Below are 6,366 nucleotides of genomic sequence, written 5' to 3'. Positions count from 1 at the left end.
GGACTTTCTGTTTTAACTAGCAGGTTTTATGCTACGGACTTGTAAAAAAAATTTGAGTCTGAGAATAAGTGTGTATTTCAGTGCAGTATTCATTGTCCTGTTGTCTAAGCCTAAAACAAGATCGGTTTTATTTAAAGGGAAAAAAAAAATCAATCTGTGAGGGAATTGTCATTCTAAAAGAGCCACCTGGTTCTGAGGTGGATGTACAGTGGAAACAAATGTTCTTCTCCATCCTGCTGACACTTCTAGGAATAAAAATAGTTGTTCTGTTTGTCCTTCAGCACTTTATTGAACCAGGGCTTCAGAGCCTGGTTCACTTCGAATTCATGCTTAATGAAGCATAAGTTGTATTAATAGTAGCTATTAAATCTAGATAGTGTAACAGAAATTTCAGCTCGACACACAGAGTCTGACAATGGCTCAAGTGGCAAAGACTGGCAAAGCCCAGCTGTGATGCACTCCAGAGATTTCAATTCAGTTCCTAATGACAACTGCCCATGAATCACTGCCCACATAAGCAGAAGCCTGGTTTTGGATAAGAAACCCCCTTTACAAGAGCCAAAGGATGTTTCAACAACAATATCAGTGACGCACAATGCACAAATACTTTCAGAGAAGCATGCTACAGAATATGGAAGAAAAAATTCCAGTGAGTGTTAGAGGCCAGCCTGCCAGCTTTGAAAAGCTAGGAGAATATCTTTAATAGTTAGCTCTCCATTTTTGAGGATAATTGAGGGGCTTTGGTATCTTGGATACTCCAGAGGCTTTTAGTATTTGTTGGGGAGAGCAATGCAAAAGCATACAGAGAGGGGTAATGAAAAGCACCCCAAGGACTTTGAGTGGAGCCGATCCTCACTTACTATAGACAGCACTGAGTCTGAGCTAATAAGCTGTGCAAAACACAAGGTGAGTGTGTAGAGCGTTGTACGGAAATACCCAGCCTGGCTTTATACCTCAACCAGCTCAGGCACAGCAGCCTCGACTAGCCTGAATTCTGTGCTCTACAAACACATCTGCTCTGCTTCTTGGCAGACCAGGGAGTTAGTGCACCTGCATTTACTTGGCAGCGCACCTGAGGTGCTAAGCCCTTTCCAGTCCAGCTGCCTTTGCATCAAGCCATCTTGGGAGCTGCTTCACCTCTGGTACTATTTATTCACAGATAAACTGCTAACAGATAATCTGAGTTGATTGTACTTGTTAAGTCAGAGGCTAATGAGTCACTTGCTTACATTCCCATCTCATCCTCTGTACCAAAAGATCCAAAATACTTTACAGAGTTACACTAATCAATATATAAAGTACATTACACAAGAAACACATGTATTGTTTCATCTAGTTATTGATCTTTGCTTGTTGACTGAGTGAGAGCCTTAGTTTAAGGCTAGATATTTACTGAGAACTATGGGAGAAGAAGGGAAGAGTAATCTATAAAGAGACAAAAATTCTACTGATGTAGGTAAGTGGAATCTGATAACCCCAGCTGATACAGTGCCTAGTTTGGATTCTTCAGGTTTTTAAAGTGCAGAAGTCCAGTATCTTGCTTACCCAAGCTGTAAAAAAAACAGGAGCTAGTGTATTAATAGGTGAAATCTAGATACTAGGGAAACAGCGCGAGTTCTGTCATTCACAGAGGTTCATGAAGGATCTCATCAATGTGTATGAATATCTGAAGGGAGGGTATAAAGAAGAGGGAGCCTGGCTCTTTGCAGTGGTTCTCAGTAACAGGACAAGAGGCAATGGGCACAAACTGAAACACACAGGAGGTTCCCTCTGAACATCAGGAAACACTTTTACTGTGAGGATCATTGAACACTGGCACAGGCTGCCCAGAGAGGTTGTGGAGTCTACGTCCTTGGAGGTATTCAAAAGCCGTCTGAATATGATCCTGGGCAGCCTGCTCTAGGTGTAGGTGACCCTGCTTGAGCAGGGGGGTTGGTCAAAGTGACTTCCAGTGGTCCCTTCCAGATTCAACCATTCTGTGATTCTCTGATACATCATTAACACCACCATTACCTACACAGTATCAGGTCAGTAGTAAAATGGTTTAGCTTTTAAACTGTAGTGTCTTAACAGAGGTAGTAGGTACCAATCATTTTGGGTCGTGAGGAATATATCTCTCTCTCATAAATTTCTAGCTATGCCATGAATCTCCTGGTGTAGTTTGATCAGGGATTTTTAGGCTTCCTTGGATTGTAAACTATTTTACAACACTGACCAAGGTGATTCCCAATCTCCACTGATGCCCATACCACAACTCTCATGAATGTTATTGCAGTTAAAATTTCACCTTTTAGAAATCTCAAAATCTGTTTTTTCTAAAGCAAACTGATATTTATTTTTTTAAAAAGAAAAAAATCAGTGGTGTAAAAAAAAAAATCTGTAATGAACATAATACTTTCTGTGTATGAATGTCACATAAATGCAAAGCGGTCTCAGTTGTCACACATGCTTCTGTAGTGTTGCTGTAGTAACACGTACCAATGACCTCTCTTGCTCCATGTATAGATTTGCACTGTACATGCAAATGCTCCCAGTATAATTGAACACACAGTTGCTTTCCTTGACTGTGCATATGAGCAAAACCTGTTTACTTGAACATTACATCTGAGGACTGCGACTGAGTGCTGAATAATTGTATTTTAAATTGTAGAAAATTATTAGTTAATGTAACCTGATCTCCACAAAAATAAGTACAAAAGAAGACAGCAGTCCCTGTATTTAAGATCCATTTTTTTCTGTGATTCCACAAGGGCTTGAAAAAGTGGAGAGTTTCCCAATACAGAGGCCAACTAGCAAAGCTAGTTTTTAACCTATTATTGTTTTTAAAACCTGTATTAAAAGTCATGCCCAGTGTCCAAAGCAAGGCCGACTCTTGTTCCTCAGCACTCCAGCGAGTATCCTCAGCACTCCAGTGAGTCATTCCTTCTCTTTGCCCCTCAAGACTCTGACTTATTTTTTGTTTCTTCCTTTAATGCTCCGTCATCCATCTCCACATTACAGTCATGTATTCACCACTGTTGCCTCTGATGGTCTGGTTGAAGGATTTGTAAAATCTGGTCACTGGTCCTGAACCTTCCTCCACAACTCATACTGCTGCAAGTGGTGGGTTGGCAATGTTGAGGCTGTCTTAGTGCTCATTCTTTTTTTTTCCCCTCCAATATTAGTAGGCTTGCCAAGAAGAGGTTGCCTGTCAGTGTATGTGCCTGGGTGTGTATCTGTCCAGTGGGTATTGGTTTTCATCACACAGGGTTTCTGAAGCAGCTGGTGAATAAACCTGATATGTCTGAGTGAGGCGGTCAAATGATAGGCAAAATGGTTTTCAGAGAGTGATTGTTCAATGTCTTGTGAAAGCCAACCCACATTGAAGTGTCCCAAAATGCAACCATTTCCAGAATGACTGAGTAGACATGTTTCAAAATCCTACCTAATTTCTTGCTCTATCACCCTTAAATGAAGTTAGGATTAATTTTCCCTGTGATAATTTTTCATCTAGAAGAGAGGTACTTGCAAAATAGTACAATAAATATCTGTCTTTACTTCACTGAAAATCAGTGAGCAAAATAACTTGTGTGTACTCTAGACTTTTGATACAGCATAAATAAAATTGATGCTTCCTGCTTTAATAGGCTTTGCCTCAACAATTATTGTGGCTAAATGCCTCAGCTTTGCCTTGGCATTTACTTAAGCAGCAGAGGACTAATATTCTGAAAAAATACTCTATTCTCTGAACAAGTGCTCTTAGTTATTATTCTAAATGGGACTGAAACCAGCTATTCGGGACAAATGGCATTTATTTATTGTGAAAGGAAACCTAAAACCGACAATGCTGCCATTAAACTGGAGAAACATATGGGATACTGCCTTTGAACTCAAACTTCTGCTCATGCTATTTTCAGGAATTTCTACACTACTTTCCCACTTTCAAGTCTCTCATCAGCTATATGGCTATTGTTGTCTTGTAAACATATGTACAATGGGAATGCAATGCTGATGGCTGACAGTTTTATTCCTAGATGGAAACTCTCATTCTTACATTTTAACTGTCTCTGGGATTATCATAGGTCTAATTTAAAAAAAAATTGTCACATTCTACTAATCACTGGAATGAGGCCTTTTCTGGTAGGAGGATCACCTTGTCAGAGTGAAAGTGGTCATCGGCATTTAGATTTTACTTTTTAAAACATAATGTGCTAGAAGAAGAAGTTATGAGACCTGTGCATTTCGGAACTCCTCTTGCTGCACCTCACTGCTTGTTATTCTGCTTGATTTTGTTGTATCAGGAGACATCTCCCACCAGTATTATATTCTTTTCAACTCCTGCTTGTGTAAAACTGAGACCTCCAGTATATATTGTGGAATTTAGGACCATAAGGTTAATTACATAGATAGTATGGTTGAAAGTATTTCTAGTTCGTTAAATATTTTTAGGAAGTTTGTTGTGCCTCTTTATATGAAAGAAGACATTTCATTGACTGAAATGCTTTATTAATACTAAGGTTAATATTCAGCAAGTGTAGAGCAGTTTATTCTAATGAATTTCTACAGGTTTCCTAGAGCACTGTAGATCTGGTCCTAATGTTTATAAAATCAGAGATATCTATAGCCTTGAATAATCAGTATTTTTTTAATATTAAACTTTCCCTAATATGTAGGGATTGCCATATCTTTATGTATTTGTCATGTATCTAAGGAGGAAAATATTTTCAGTATGAATAATGAATTTCATTAGGACTTGATTGTCACTACTCCAGTTATCTGCTTTCCCTGGACATAGCCTTTCACTCTTAGGCAGTTGGATGTCGCAGTCAGATTCACTCTGCAAATGAGCAGTGGGAGAACAAGATTTGCTTAAAACAGCAATATTTATGATCTGCAGTAATCGTATTAGGATAGTTGTCTTGCTATGTAAGCTTTTATGTAGGACTTAGCACGAGCAGGGTTCACGCCATACATTAGATAAGCTAACTAGAAAAGTTTTTTTAGTTCCATTTCATAGGTGGGGAAAGTGAAGTACAGAGGAGGATGAAGAGTTATGAAGATGACAGGCAAAAAGGGTAGGAGAATAGAGTCTAGGTTGACATACTGGAGGCTCACCTCTATCTGCTCTGCCATGCCAAGTTCCAGGTAGCATTTGTAATTATTATTATTATTGTTATCCATTCTATGTGGTATCATTCATGGGATTAAATCCAAGGGTTCTCCATGCTATAGTCTATAAAATATGCAGTAGAAAAGACTACCCCCAAAACCTTGCAAGGTAGGTATTTAACAGGCCACAACAGGCAGCTAAACGTCAGACAGACAATGGAAAGCAATGAGACAAAGCTGAGCAGCCTGATAAGGAGCCATCCTAAAGCAGCAATTGTCTAACTAACCTTCTGCAAATTACATGAAACTGTGGACAGACAGTGCGTCTGTAAAGAGCAACATATGCTCTGAAATGACTCTCCACATCCTGGAACAGTCAGGGCAAGAATATTCTGCAGGGTGGCTCAGACCTCTGGGACTACAGATTAACGGCAAAATTTTGTTTAAAATATATGTAGAAAGGTATTGCAGAGTAAGACACTTCAAAATCTAGGTCACCTGTGGTTACTGGATTTTTTGGAAAAATATTTTTTATGTCCTGACTATTTCCTGGAAACCTGAAAACATCCCTTTTTCTTCTTCCCCACCTCAATGACCATGTATGATCAAGGAAAGACCTCACCACCCCCAGTTTGAAGTGGGAAGCAAATTGTAACCACACCACATGGTCACATAGTGCTGTGCCTTTTCATGGAGGGCTCTGTGAAGCAGATGCACAGGTATAGCAAGATAACAGCCATCATTTTATTCATTTCAAATTTGAAGGTATAGAGATGAGTGTGTGACATGCACGCAGATCTAAATGGTTTCTTGGATTACATTTTTGAAACTTTTATTCCCTACAGAATGGTTATTTCTATTTTGAATAATATTTTTACTTACGAGTGACAACAGAGAAACAGAGGGTTCTTTACCTGCAGAAAGGCAGACTATGGATATCACTACTGAGGGCTCGTCCAAGTATTTCATCTACAAAGAGATTTACTGAGTATTTGGTTCTTGCTGGAGTTGCTAATAGTATAGCTAATTGAGATGGTGATTCCTTTTGTCATGAACATCTGCTTGAAGGAATGAGACAGAAATGTACTGCAGTTAAAAAATGTAGAAAGCTCTCAGATACCACAGCAAGGGGGAAGATAGAAGAATGTATGTAAAATGAAGCAGTACCATCAATCCTCTCCATAAAGTAAGCCAACCATCTCTTCAACAGAAGAATACTTTGCTTGTTCTAAAGATTTAACTGAGCTTGAGCCATCACCCTGAAACTCTCGGTCTGAA

The sequence above is a fragment of the Pygoscelis adeliae genome, unplaced genomic scaffold, assembly GCF_000699105.1.
Source record: "Pygoscelis adeliae isolate BGI_AS28 unplaced genomic scaffold, ASM69910v1 Scaffold155, whole genome shotgun sequence".
Taxonomy (NCBI): Eukaryota; Metazoa; Chordata; class Aves; order Sphenisciformes; family Spheniscidae; genus Pygoscelis; species Pygoscelis adeliae.
The sequence above is the reverse complement of the archived record's forward strand: the minus strand, read 5'-3'. Positions refer to the sequence as shown.